At 39.0% G+C, this 15,343-nt stretch overlaps 1 protein-coding gene across 2 annotated transcripts in view; it reads left to right on the top strand.

Annotated features, from left to right (window-relative positions):
• usp54b (ubiquitin specific peptidase 54b) overlaps nucleotides 1-15,343 on the top strand; it is a 92,328-nt gene that overhangs the window by 76,217 nt on the left and 768 nt on the right. Inside the window, exons 21-22 of one of the 2 annotated variants that reach the window (XR_008599507.1) lie at nucleotides 7,777-13,625; nucleotides 14,787-14,935. The gene's annotated coding sequence lies outside the window, so the exon portion shown is untranslated. Of the gene's footprint in view, nucleotides 1-7,776; nucleotides 14,936-15,343 lie in introns of both variants that reach the window. The other variant, XR_004848767.2, reaches the window with a different exon arrangement.

Raw genomic sequence — 15,343 nt, 5'->3', positions numbered from 1 at the left:
GATTGTTTCCTTGTAGCATACTGCTGTAGTTTATGATCTGTCAGATGAACAGTGTTCGTGACAGCTTACAGAATAAATTCACGTATAACACAATTCACACTTTCAGCAGAACGTCACATCCTTTGAAGCAAGAAGTCTGTTGCCAACACCTCAACAATGGAGATGCTGTGTTTTTATTGGCCACACAAGCACACAGCATAGTGTGCTGCATGCAGCGGGCATGTGAGTTTGCCAACCACTGCACTTTGCAGTGGCAAACCATTGTTGTGCAGCACAAGCCATCTAAATGAATGGGTTTCAGACCATGGCAGTGCTGTTGTTGCATCATGTGTGAGAGCCCCTTAATGGCCCATTCATACAAGATGCCTGTGTCCAAGGCACGAAGCACGGAGCAAAAAACCTCCAGCAGGAATACATCACCTCGTCTTTTCAAGAGAGAAGCTACCACTTTCTTGCAAACACCTCAACAACAGAGAAGCCTTATTTCTACTCGACGCACACGTCATAGCATGCAAAGTTTAGCATGGTGAAACTATGGGTGCATGGCCTTGTATGTGCGTTGTGCTTGTGGAGTAACAAATCCTTGTTGTGCAGTGCAAGTCACTGAAATGAGAGGCAGTACAATCAGCGCTTTCCTGTGTGATGGAGCAACAAAGCTGAAACAGTCTCACACTGGGTTAGCATTTCTGATATATAGTCTGGAGCCAGAGTCTGATGAGCTTTAAATGTGATCAGTAAAATCTTAAAACCAATTCTAAAATTCAATTCATCACTTTTAGATCTTGTTAAAAATTGTGACTCAGCAGCTGACTTCAGTATCATGATTAACTTTTTTCATTAGTGTTTTTCTTGCTGCTCTTTTCTGTTTGGTGCAGGCTTCCACACTAATCTCATTCATTCCTGTATCTGGTCATTTAGGAAAATAAATGAGTAGACATTGTTGGACGTGTGCGTAACAGTTGTTTTCCTTGCTGAGAAATGAAAGCTTCAGTTTTCAGTTGTCTTGCTGCTGTGGCGTTGGCATGGCGGTGGTGCTGAGGTGGTGCTTTGCGTCGTGTCTGACGCCCGAGCTGCCTGTCATGGAGAGGATTGCACGTGCTGGAGGCCTCACGTGCAGCTCAGTGGCAGACAGACGCTCACGCTCTCAGTCGGCAGAGTCATCGTGAGCTAAAAATAGCTCACCGGCGGAGGAGGGAGAAGAGCCAAAGAAGACTACAGCAGAGAGAAATAGAAACTTTGGGGATATTTTTACCTCACGCATCCCTCTGCTGCATCCCAGGCGTGACTTCATCTTCTCCCCTGTACAAAACCTTTTTCTTTTTTTCTCTATTAGTCTATTTTTTTCTGTGTCCACCCTCATTGGCATCTAAACTCTCTTTTACAAAACTTGAACAAGAGTTCATGTTTTCCTTCAGGCAAACCGTGACTCAGTGTTTTAATGTAAATGAATGGGGCCTTTTTTTTCTGTAACACATCGTGACTTGCAGTCAGTTGCGAGTTCAACTATCTGGACAAATCTCTGCACTTCCACTCAAAACATTCAGGCATGAATGAGGCAAAGAGCCGCATGTACATCCCTGACAGGCAGCACCGTTACCATAGCAACCATGACTTTTGCCCATTAGCCTGTTACACATGCACAGACCTGTTCTTTCACTCTCTCCCTCATCCATCCATCCATTCATCACTTTGCTAATTCAATCATTCATTCGCTTTTCTATCTTAGGCTATGTTTCTTTCTCTATTTCATATCTACATAGTGTATATTCAGATTCAGAAAACTTTATTTGTCCCAGGGGGCAATAAAAAAGGCATGTAGAGCAGGCAGTGCAACAATGACTTAATAAAGAAATAGGGATAAATATATATACAAATCTAGAGCAAGTAATACAGGAATAAAAACAAAAAAGAGAAATAAGACAAAAGACACAGCTTAGTAACATACTAGTGCAAATATGAATGAAAAGTAGGTGCAATATGGCAATGAGGCAGATACAAGAATATAACATGGGAGACATAAATGGCAGAGTTTACAGAGGTCGATGTTAAAGTCCGTGTGTGGTGGTGGTGGTGGTGGTGGTGGTGGTGGTGGTGGTGGTGGTGGTGGTGGTGGTGGTGGTGGTGGTGGTGGTGGTGGTGGTGGTGGTGGTGGGGGGGGGGGGACTGCCCTGGTTACAAAGGTAAAGCTGTATATAACTATTCTATTCTTTCAAGGTCATTGCATTGACTTACACAGTGTTCAGTGAAAAAAAAGCAGCTCGTATTTTACAGAATGCATCAAATAATAATCCCAGCAATACATCCCAGCATTGTGAGGCGGTGTTAGAGTCATGCTGATTCAGCCCGGCTAATTTACTGCTGCACTGAAGCGGCTGCTTTATTGTGCTGTTAAGATGCTTCAGCTTTACTTTATGTCTTCCTAACTAGAATAAATAAATAACTAGTTTAAAACACTCTATGCTGTTGTGGGTACATATGTTTGTTAATATATTTGGCCACTCCACCTGCCTGGCACCCATACTTGAAAGCTGATGTATAAATATAATGGATGGAAACCATGTTAATGATATAAAATATGTTTTTGTAAGTAAAATCAAAGTTACCATGTTTTTAATGAACTATATTTTTACAAAACATTATGATCATCCTGAAAATTCTTAAGAAAAATAAGCTCAGTTTCAACAACATTATGCCTCAGTTGATCATTTACCACATGTAAATGATCAACTGCATTGCAAATGACAGATCAGAGTATCTACAAAGGCACAAAACATTCAGCTACAGCTAGCTGGAACTGAACAATCTAGTGTTTTACTTTATGATCAAAACAACTTGTCAACGTCTAGAAATTATTTAAAATTTAGAGTTTTACAAATCTACAGTTAATTTACAGTTTTGGCCCGCAGGCCGCATGTGTGACACCCCTGGTAAAAATAATCGGAGTCGATGAGCCAAGGCGACGACATCATCAAGCATGCTAGTGTTCCAACTGCACATTAACGATGTGTTCTGGCTTTCTCAGGAGTCCGTACTTTCCAAGTACGCAAGTATGGACATAAGTACAGACTTGTGTATTTGGTATTGAGAAAGCAGCGCAGTTTGAGTATCGTCCGTGAATAAAGGCTGGCGTTAGGACAATAGTTCAGCTAATCAGTTCCACATAGACGGACCTTTTCCTCCCAGTCAGCAGAGTAGTGTTTATTCAGAGGTTCTTGTTGTCAGTTGTGTAACATTCAGCAGGTTTTTCTGGTCAGAAGCTTAAGCTGCAGTAGTAATAAATTCTCTGCAGTTTTGCAGGCATTGAAAATGTATGTAAGCTGAAGGGAACAACTAATATAAAATGTGCATGACTCTGCTTACACGTCAGCTTTGCCTGCTGTGATGATCTGCCAGATGTCTTTACATCAACAGTCTGCTGCTAGTCCTCACAGTATAACAGCTGCACATGTTTGTATGTTTGTGAGCACATTCACTAATATAATGTATTCTGTAGCCTTAACCTAACGCAATTCTAAGTTGAACCCTAAAACCAAGTCTTAATCCTCAAACAGCCCTTTGAAGACGTGTCTGAAAGCGAGAACTGGGGAAAAATGTCCTCACTGGTCTTCTCAGCGATAGCCACACAAACACACACAGAAACCCTGGCCTTATTTTCTACAAAATAAAAGTCAAATCTCCCCTTCAGGGCTTTTGATGACATTTAATGCAGCAGTCCATCTGTGATTCCAGTGCCACGGTATTTTTTTTTTCTTCCCCCTTCAGCTCCACTTGCTGACAGAGACAGAGATTGATGAGATTTAATGCACAGCTGGGCTGGAAAAAAAAACCCACCAGAATAATGGCTGGGAGATATGCGAACAAGCAATAATCACTGCAATTATTATTATCAGAATTGCTGCTTTTGATTTCAGCCCTCAGCAGCATACTCCTCTGTATGTGTGCATGATGGAAGTATTCCATTCTTCTATTAGGAGCCCCCAGTTGGACATTAACCCTTAATCTGTCACCATAATTCTTGATGCCAGGGCTATTCACTCATTACAAGCATAATGGATCTCTTCTTTACCTTTCTGTGTGTCTAACTTTTTTCTCTCCGTATATTCGACCAACCTTTCTTGTTCCATCAAGTCCCACTTTCATATCTTTCACCATCCCCCTCATCCTCGCATTCTACTGACATTACTTTTCATAGAAAAGGCTTCAGGGGTGACAGCGATAACTGAGAGGCTACTAATCAATATCTCACCTCTGCGTGGCTTTTCATCTCGTTTAATTCCTGCCATTCGTCTCTACATTCACTTGTTCATTGCAGACACTCTTGGCCTCTTCAGTCATTCTTTCTCTCTGCCTCTCTAACTCTTCTCTGCTTTTACAATCCTCCCTATTTGTCTCCATTTCTTATCCCATGTCCTGTTCCCTTTCAAAAATCCTCTCAGTCTTTTCCTTCTCATATCTCTGCACTTCATCCCTCCGGATCAGATGGCTTAACTGTTCCCTGTCACTCTGGTAGCAACCTCAGCCAGCTGACGCATTGTTAATAATATAATAAAGCCATTGATTGAAATGTTACCTGAAAGGGAAATAAAAGAGATTACTTATTAATGTCAGACAAAATGAGCAAACAGGTCAGGTGAGATCCAATTGATTTGTCAGTCAGATGTTCAGGGCCAATGTTTTAAAGTACAGTAATTATTTCTACAATAACAATGGAGTGAATGGCAGCTACAGCAGAGCTAAAATTAGACAGCCTGCAATGTGACAGGTGCTTTTTACTCGCAGTTGTGTCTGTGAATTTACAATCATAAGAGCATGAAAACTGAAGAATTCAAGAAGCCATTCATGTTGAACTGGGAACTGCAGCTCTCCTCAGCAGACTGATGCATCAAAGTCAAACTTTGTTCAAGTCTGACCTGCAAAAGAGACCAACGGAGACTGTTGGTTTTTTGTGTTTTCTTAACTTTTCATTGCAATGTCTACATGTATCTTGATGTTTTAGAAATTATGTCCATATAAGATGATTCTGAACCTCTCGTACATGATTTTTCAACATTTGTGCATTCTGTCCCAGATCTGTACTGAACTCACAGCTTTATTGAGCTGTGTCCATCTTCTTTCACGCACTCAGTAATAAATTTAATGTGAGCTGGCGGATCGAGCCCAGTTTTATTTCAGCGACTGAGTACCATGTTGCATTTTACATTTGCATATTTACAGTACGGATCCAGATGATGAATGTTTACTGTGATGATTTGCCACCACAGCATTCTCCATCTTTCTCAGGTCACTGCTTATTCATTTGAACTGCTGGTCTCTCACCATTTTGTCTTTTGGAGGATTCTCTCTCTCAGAGGAAGTAAATGAAAAGTGACTGTCTCTGATAGCTACAGTCTCTATCTGAAATTTATTCTGTGCTCAATAAACACTCTACTTACTGCACTCGCACTGATGTAAATGGTGTCCTGCAGAATCATCAAACACGAGTGGCATTTCTAAAGCCACTGGGCTGATCAAACCACAGACTTTTTGAGACATTGTAGTAATGCCTTGAAGGCAATTTGGCGCGCTATAACTACTATCTGTGTTTGAGTGATTGACACTGTCGGCTCTTTCAGTCCAGCACTTGGTTGCCATTTCCCATTCCTTGGGTGAGATTTGTCTCTCCTCCATAGTGCTTCCATCTTCTGCTCATCTCTGCTGACCAGCTGAATTGCCTCTATCCCTTTTCCCCCTGGCACACTCATAACTGGATGAACAGCAGGACACCCTCCAGATTGCAGTGTGTATGGCGCACATAATGGGCAAATTTTATGAGGACTTAGTTGGCTTAAAAGAGTTTGTTTACGTGAGGATGCCAGCGTGGCATCTTGTAAACCCGATTTAATAGCCTCAGTGTGATGTGTTTACATTAGATCCCTTCACAATCTCCATATAGATGGATTGCTTTCTCACCAGTCTTCCCTGTCTTCCTTTTTGACCTCTTAGCCAAATCCTTTATTATCTTCTGTGTTTTTGTCCAACTTATCAGTTTGATCAAGTGAAGTCAGGAGTCTGATTCGAAGCACAAAAAGAAAAGAAGAATTTCAAATTATGAGAAGCTCATAACTACAGGAACACTAATTAACTGAGAGTTAGATGAAAATATCAATACAGCTCTCATCTGTCCATTAAATATGGAGCTACAGCCAACAGCTGCCTAACTTAGTTTAGCATTAAGACTGGAAAAGCTCACTGATTAACATTTCATATCTTGTTTAACTTTGTCCAAAAAGTGTAAAAACAAGGAAATTTTATTCTCAGCTACTTTTTTCCCCCCATTAAAGACTCCAGGAAAGTAGGTACATTTGGCCAAGAAGTAGTCCTAATTGTCCGAACTAGATCTCATTTATTTCTTTTGCTTTCTTGTCACTTAGTGTTTGAAGATAACGTTCGGATGTTGCTGTGCAGGTCAACTCCCCCCTGCTGCACCATTATGCTTTCCATCCACAATTTCCTACCCCAGAATGCTTCACTTCAAGGGTCAGCTGGGAATAGGAGGGCTTATCTCACACAGCAAAATCTGTGTAGACTTTAACATGTTATCTCTATTTTTGCCTTTAACGTCAATTTTTACTCATGTTTTCATTCGTATCCTAAATTTGAAAGGTGCCTTCTCCTCCTCCTCTCCTCTCTCAAACCTGGTGATTATTATTTTTCTCTATCTAATTCCATCTCTCACCTAATCTTTTCCTTTCATACTCATATATACATGGAGAGAAAGAGTCCAAGTTGCTGTTTGTCGCTTCTGACATGCCCACTTTCATCTCATCTGCCAGCTGCATGAAATCATTTCACCCACTGTACCCTTTTAATCTGTTTTTGCCATTTTAATCTAATCTGTTTGGCTTTTTGTGAGAGGAATACATAGGGCATGCACATGCTCTACTCCATCAAATGAAAAACACACAGCTGTCATGTATCGAATAAATAATTTTGACTGTAGAGTCATCGCCGTCCTTCAAGTCCGTATTTAGAGTTTCTACAAAAGATGCCAACATTAGATAATGCAGTGCAATCTTCCACTCACCTACATGTCTCTGGCAGAGTAGAAATGACTTGGTGAGCAGGGATTCATCAGTGCGGCAACTACTATAAAATTCCAAGCACACTGTACACTCTTTAACCAAACCCTCAGTTTCCTTTCTTACTGCAGGGAGCCTGAGCTCTGCACATCTTGTTGTGCATGTATGTATTAGTTTTCCCCCTGCAGAGTTCAAAGTCAAAGAGTTTTTATCTTCTTGTTAGGATCTGTTCTTCCATTGCAACAGAACATCCCTCACTTTGCATGTGAAATAATGATACCAATTAAGGAAAAAAATCACCAACAAAAGCACTGACTGTAATTTGCTCTGCAGCAATAATTTCTTTGAAATTATACAAACATAGTTTAAACGGAGGAGACCATTGTTGTGTTTTCAATCACGTTTAACTCCAAGTACTGCTTCTTGTACATCTGGCAAAAGATACAAGACAATGGATTCTGCAAACCTTTGAGGGTCAATCTGATCAGTGTTGGAGGTTAAAAGGTATAAATTACTCACATTTACTTCACTGCCACTGCAACATTTTATTGCTATCAAAAGACTGATATGTATCTGAAGGACTAAACCTTTCATGAACAGCCTTTTCTGGTTACGTGGAGATACGTGCTATTTACTACACAGATGTTTGAACTGTGTTTTTCCAGCCTGTTGGTCATTAAAGTTACATCCATCTGTCCATTTTCTTTCTCTTAACCAGGGTCTGGTCACACTGGCAGCAGGCTAAGCAGGGGATTCCAGATGCCTTTCTCTCCAGCAGTGTTTTCCAGTTCCTCCTGGGGGATCCCAAGACATTCCCAGGCCAGATGAGATATGTAACTCTTCCAGCAAGTTCAGGGTCTACGCAAGGTCTCTTCCCAGTTGGACTTGCTTGGAAAACTTCCAAAAGAAGGCATCCAGGTTGTTTTCTTCTGGAGAATTTCCAAAAGAAGGCAACCTGGATGCAACCCCCTCAACTGTTTCAACATAAAGGAGCAGCACCTCTACTCCGAGCTTTCTCCAGATGTCAGAGCTCCTAACCCAATCTGAGCTGAGCCCAGCCACCATAGGTAGGAGACCCATCTCAGCTACTTGTATCTGGGATCTCATTCCTTTAGTCACCACCTGGTCACAGGTAAGGGTTGGAACACAGACCAGTTGGTAAATTAATCCTCACCACGATGGTCTGATGCCGCTTTACTGCTGACACTACACCAATCTGTCTTTCCATCTTACACTATTTTCTTTTCACTTGAGCCCAAAATCCTTAAACTCCTTCTCATGATGCAGCAGCTCTCCAGAACCCAGAGGAAGCAGTCCACCAAATACCAGCAAAGAACCATGGCCTTAGATTTGGAGGCGCTGACTCTCATCTTGACCACTTCACACTCTAGTGCAGCTGAATGTTCTGGCTTGATGAAGGCAACAGAACCACAACAGAAGAAGCAACTTTGTGGTTCCCAAACTGGATATTTTTACCCTGAGACCTTGTCCGGGGTTGGAGATGAGGGGTAATACTTCTTTGTGCAACCAAAGTGAGACCTGACAAAGTCAAACACATTAGATAAATGGTTGGGCAAAACATGAACGCTCCCTAAAATGGTGGCACTGCTGAAATGAACTACCAGCATGTATTTAATGACACTATTTAAATAAGGATCCTAGTGTTTTCTGCTCTATAAGTCTTCAGGAGGATGTTGGGGTTGATGGACTGGCATACATCGTGTTCTGCTGCAACCCTTTTCTTTTTATATGTAGTGTTGTCTATTTTAAAGCTGTGCTAGGGTTTTTTTTTTTTTTTTTTAGAATCATTCCACAAAACTTTAATAATAAACACATGGTCCTAATGGAAACTAGACTTCCGTACCTCCTCTTGGTCTTTAGCATTTGGAAAATATAGCTCATGACAGGGAACTTTGACAACTCAGTTTTTTTTTTTAACCCAGATCAGGAATGGAAAGAGCAACGAGGTCCACCGTGGGAGTAGAATCTGTTGGCTGAATGGGTTAAACAGAAGACTTTCAACCAGGAGAGTGGTGTTTGAAGCTGAAAATAAATGTTGACTTTTGGTTTGACTCTGCTGAACATTTGAAGTGCATGTACTGTATATGTCTGAGGGAAAGAGAGGAAAGAGCTGTACTTGCAAATAAGCCATTTTTGCAGCTTTAATTGTCATGATTGTTGCCTAGCCAAATAGTTTTACAGATTATAAAGCCGTTACAATCAATTCTTTCTAAATACTTGTATATGAAAGTGTTTACTCTATAATGAACCCACAGAAACGGACATACAGTCCCCCTTTTTGCATCTTTCTTCAGGTTTCAACTCTCCACTTCTCTCTTATAGCATCATTTATGGCTACATCATGCAGCTATTTGCAGAGACAGACGAAGTACCAAAACAATAAAGTATTTAGCAGCTAAAATGATAGATATTTCCTGCAGGAGTGGGGGTGGCCAAAGGCATGACTCAAAACAAATACTAATGTTACTTCTTATCTGCTGGATGTGTAAATAAGCCATTTTCTTGCTGACATATTTGTGTTTATAGCTGATTTTGGTTGCTGCCAAGCAGCCAGAACATCTAATAATGCCGGTTTAATTGTATTCATGCTTTAAGATTAGCAACAGCAAATCAGAAAGTTTACTTGGAATGCAATAAAAGTGCTCAGGTATGAGTACTTGTTGACTGTGCTTTGGTTTGGCTGCCAGGAACGGTTCTCCTAGTTTTCTCTGTAGGATGAATTCCAGCTATTGTGAAATCGTACAATTGCAGAGCATCTCTGGGAAGGCTTCCAGTAGAGCAGCTTTTATTTTATCTCCTTGCAGATGGCTCCAGAAAAAGGCAGCTTTCTTCAGTCTTTCAAGGCAAAGTTGCAGTGTGTGAATTAGTTTAGGTATTTTTGGCTTTGATTTGCATGTGAAGGTTAAAAGGATTCAAAATTGTAAAAACTGAGGTGGACAGCAGTGGTGAGGAGGACGCTGAGCTACAAAGAAAAAGGTTGATCTTCATTCCAAATCCAATTTATTACTGTATTAAATTATTTTTTTGGTTCCCACAATCATAGTTTTTGTATTTTGCCTTTCTACACGATGTAAGATGAGCACAACTGTAGTAGCACCAGAAATAACAAATAGACTTTATTGTTATCTTGTAAGAAGTAAAGTAAATACTGAATTTAGTTGTTGTTGCAAGATATCAAGATAATTAACTCCTGATGTGGAGATAATAGGATTAAATAATAATTACAGCTATGGCTCAGCTTCTGTGAAACTGTTACAGCTCTGTGTTTGTTGTCTAATTGCCAACTAACAACCACTTCTCCACTAAATCTCTCCTTGGGCTGCTTTTCCCAGCGTGTCTTCCTTCTTTCCCGTGATGCTTTTCTGTGTTCTGCTCGAGGGCTCCAAGTCATTGTTGTTGAGGGTCTGTTTTGAGACACAGTTTGTGCAATTTGAGGTTTTTAGTCACAAGCTTTTGGTGGTGACCACTAGAAAGGGAATGGTTGAACTCACCAGGAACAGGAAACACTGGTATCAGACTTATCATTCATGCCTGAATGAGCACAAAGAGGACTTCTTTGTTTTTGCTCATCCTCCTTTTATCATCCATCCACGTGTGCACATGCTCTGTCTCAAGGCAATCAACTGGTTATGATAAATATTACAGGAAACAGAGACTTCTGACAGACAAATTGTTTAATTTCGCAGCCAGAACACTGAGAATTTGGGTCAGATAATGAAAACCACAGATTATGTTGCACTACACTATTGTGTTATTTGTAAGCTCTATACACCATGATTTCACTATGCAGATAGGTGATAAGTTAAAGAAAAAATGAAAGAAAGTGTCTTAGTAAGGTTCTGGGCCAGTGCAAAAGCTTTAATATTACATAATGAGAGAGGTTTTATCATGAACATGGAAAACTACATCTGAAACATGTTTGAATATGTCAAATTAACTTTATCTATATTGCACATTTTAAAACATAGTTGACCAAAGTACAGCACTTGCTTAAGACAGACAACAGCAGAAATATATGTGCAATAAAGCAACACAAAAATTACCACATTATCTGGAAAACAAATAAATGTAAGAAAAAAGAAACAAAACAAACTTCACAACATGTTGTAAGAACATTTTTTAAATAAAATGACTATCAAAAAAATAAAAATTGAAAGATAATAAAGTGCAACCTTAAGCCATTGAAACAAGGTATGTGTTGAGGTTTTCCTTAAAAAAATGTCAAAAGAGGGGAAAAATTTGGTTAAAAGATGAAGGCTATTCCAAAGTTTTAGACCCATGCATGACTTTATATTGACAGCTTACTACACTGTATCTGCTCAAAGCACCTAAAGTATCATTAAACTTCTTTAAGGAGGTGTTCAGGTGCATAACATCTAATTAAGGTTAAGAACACAACTGCACCTAACATAAAAATCCTTAACTTTCCATAAACTTTCCAAAACCGTGAATTACAAAACAGGAAATAAAGGAGATGGTGTTTCTGTGTCTGTTTTTATGCAAGAGCTCAGCACTGATCTGTAAAATTTCGATGGAAAGATACCACTTGCTGTTATTTTTTATGTTACTTTCTTTGTCTTCCCCCCAGACTTTGTGCGATCACAGGGTGTCAATTTCAACTCACATAGATGCTTCAAAAAACAGCCAAATATACTGTGCCAAGGATAAAGTAATGTAAAAACACTCTGTGGAGTCAATAGACGCAACAAGAAGAAACTCGACAGAAAAGGTTTATTCACCCTGATCTTGGCAAAAGTTTTTTTGCAGAAAGGCACAGATTCATGAAATATTAAAGCCTTCTTATTGTACTTTGGCTCACAGTGTGCTTTAGCATTTTCTTTTCTCAGATAGTTCTGCCTCACTTCATATCTGTGTGTCCAAACTTTGATCCCTCCATGTATACTGTTCACAATAAGGCAAGATTCAGTCATTTCTGATCTGAGCTCAGTTACTTTTACTTCAACAACTGAAATCCTTGGATTCTGTCTGAATTTTTTTTCACAAGTTTGTCAGAGCATGAGTGCAGACACGTGGAAATGTGACTTCATCAGTACATCAGTAAATACTCAAAAATGAAAACTGTTGGACCAAACCAATTGAATTCATTCAGTTGGTTTCAAATAACTGAACAAAGTAAGTTAGTTTATTACCACAGGTTTAAGTTAGATGTACTTAAATCTTTTGATTTCTGTCAAATGAAGAGTTTGCATTACTACAACTTAATTTTAAGGAAAATCACTTTAAAATTTCAATTTTTTCAACTTTGCTTTATAAAAAACAAAAAATGTAAAACACGAATGTGTCGTTAAACTTGTAGTATCTATCCTTTACATTACCTTGTTATTGGACTCTAAGAAAACAGCGGTTGAGTTGCAGCAGGTAAATTTTAATATAAGACACACAACGCACAATTTTTGCACTTTGTGCAAAATTGGAATACCAGCTTAAATGACAAAAATGTAATTTTAAGTTAATAGAATCCAGAAAAGTAGACCACCATCACCAAACTAGAAAACGAAATTAGATTAATTCAAAACAGTTTTTTACGATAGCTCAAACACGCTTTTTACAGTCTATGGGTTCACTTACTCTATAGTTTTTACTGTTTTAGATACATTTTGATCAGAAATCAAAATAGACTTCAGGGAGATCAGGTGGGGACATCAGTGATCAAAGTCTACAATTCTACAATTACATTTTGCAGACACTTTTCCACATACATCTGAGAGTAGATGCAACACAACCAAGGATCTAGTCAGGAGTAAACAACCTGAATAAGAGCCATAAAACAAGTGCAAGTGTGATAGGACCTTGGTGTAGGAGGTAATAGGCATTTTTAAATTTTTTTGCAGTCTGTCAAGTGCAAAGGTGTTCAGTGAAGGTATGTGTATATTTTGGCAATTGGATTTTCCGTTCTGAAACGGGTATTAAAAAACAAAAAACGAGTGGTTATTTGATTTTGGTTTTAAAATACAAAAATTAAAATTGAAATACGAGGTGCTTTTCCTTTTCATGATCAAAAAGGGATATACGAAATTTTAAAAATGCTTTGATTTTCATTTTACATTTAGAATAACAAGAAAGTAAAATCAGTAAGAGACAGAAACGAAAAAATATCCGTTTTTTCATTTTCTGAGACCGGAAGTGGTCATCAGCAAGTGTGGAGCCAAACAGAGTTCGGTGCATAGACTGTATATGATTTTTTTTCATTAGTTTTCATGGTCAAAATTAGAGATCAGGTGGCCGATCTTAAAATAAATCAATATTGATTTTTTTTATAGAGCTTTAAAGTTTTGCGAAGCCAGGGGGCGGGGCTACTTTATTGACAGTCTGGTCTGGAATGATTGACAGGTCCTATGGAGGAGGCAGCAGAGACTCTGCTCTCCTCGTTTGGATTAATTCCGATATAATAACTGTTGGTTTATTTATCGGTGCAGCAGCAGAACATTTTCCACAGACAGTTTTCCTGCCCGTTGGCTTGTTTTAACCAGTTTTCTACCTTCGGCTGATTCTACCAGCAGACACTGAAAGGACTCTGATAGTTCGGTAAGTTAATGTTTATTTTCTTATCGGTGCCGCTTTTAATGCACTTTATATGCAGCTTTAGTGTCAGATATAATGTGTGCCATGCACTCCAGATGTTGGTGGAGTTTATTTCTGTGTGTGTTGACCAGAGAAGAAAGTTAGCATCCGGTAAATATTAGTTTTAATGTTAGCGATGCTAACCGAGCTAGCTGCTCAGTCGTAAACTGATTAAAGCTAACGTAGCATTAAGCTAACGTAACATTAAGCTAACGTAGCATTAAGCTAACGATGTTTGTGTTGTTTCCTGTCAGCAGCTGAAGTGTGTTGTGTTCCTGTAATGTGGTTCATTAAGTTCATAAAACTGTGGCTGGTTGACGTCAATGTAACGTTCAGGAAACTTAAATGTGATTAAAACAGTAACGTTAATGTTCTAGTTGTCAGTAATCAGCTTTAATTTGACACTAAAACAGACTCTGATAGTTTTAAATGACATCAGTTTCATGAATTTGTTGAAAATTGTCTCATTTGTTGTTGTGATGTTGCTGCTGATTCATTAAAATCAGATGATCCGTGTTGAAGTTAGTTCTAGTATCACAAGTACAAGAAGGAAAATGGAAGTTTAGTTCTGCTAGATCAAAGATTTCAGGAATAAAATAACCAAATGAGTCTTTATGCCTCAAACTTTATTTTACAATAATGAAATAAGGAAATAATCACAGATAATAAAAATATAAATAGCAGAGAAAACCTGAGAGAATAATTTCCTGAAAAGTCTGTGAAAGAAAAGCAGCTTTTTATCCTGAAAGATCAGAATCAGCTCCAACATCTGCATCTGACAGCATCAAGTCAACCAGAAAGAAAAGAAAAAAGAAAATGACTTCTTTCTGATCACATCTGTTCTGCTGCTCACAGGCTGCTGCTGCTCACATTCTTCACATTTATAGTCCACTTTTAAAAGTTCAGCAGACAGGTGCTCTGCTTTGGAGTGTGACGATGTCGTCGGTGATGTGGAGAGTGAAGTTTCCGTTTCAGCCACAGCGTGCTTTAGGGTCAGACTTGATGTTTGAAATACTGAACAACAGCTCAGATTTAACTGTCTGTAGTTCCGTTTTGATGGATGTTAAACTTTCACTCAAAGCTACCAGGAGCTGGGTCTTTAAAATAACCGCCGTCTCGTTACAGAGTGAAAGTAACAGTTCCTCCTGAAGGTCAGAGATTGCAGCATCTGAGGGCCTCTTCAAAAGAAGATGTAGTTGATGAAGGCGTTCTGGAGCAGGACCAGAAAGACCACGACCAAGCAGCCTTGAGATCTTAGACAGCGTCTCCCTGAGGTGAGTGTCAACAGTGTTCACAGTCAGGTCTGTGGTAATCCCATCATAAAATAAAACAAAAAAAAATCTAGATTATAAATCAACATGTAACCAAAGCACTCTGTGTATAACACCATAGAATAGGATGTAGTTCAGAAAATGTCAAAGTATAGTATACTTTACTCAAGAATAACATAGTATGGCCTGTAGTTCATAGTATAGCATGTCGGCAAAAAAACCCCATATTATTATGTGGTTCAAAAAGCACAAAATGATAGGATGTTGCCTAAAATTGTCATGTATGATATGTGGTTCAAAAAATGTCATAGTGCAACATATTGTCAAAATAGTATGTTATTCAAGAAAACATCAGAGTAATTCTTATATGTTGCTAAAAAACAAAAAAAAGTCATAGTAATATGTCAATTA

This window comes from Amphiprion ocellaris, chromosome 18, assembly GCF_022539595.1.
Source record: "Amphiprion ocellaris isolate individual 3 ecotype Okinawa chromosome 18, ASM2253959v1, whole genome shotgun sequence".
NCBI classification, from domain to species: domain Eukaryota; kingdom Metazoa; phylum Chordata; class Actinopteri; family Pomacentridae; genus Amphiprion; species Amphiprion ocellaris.
This window is presented reverse-complemented; position numbering and strand designations above follow the sequence as displayed.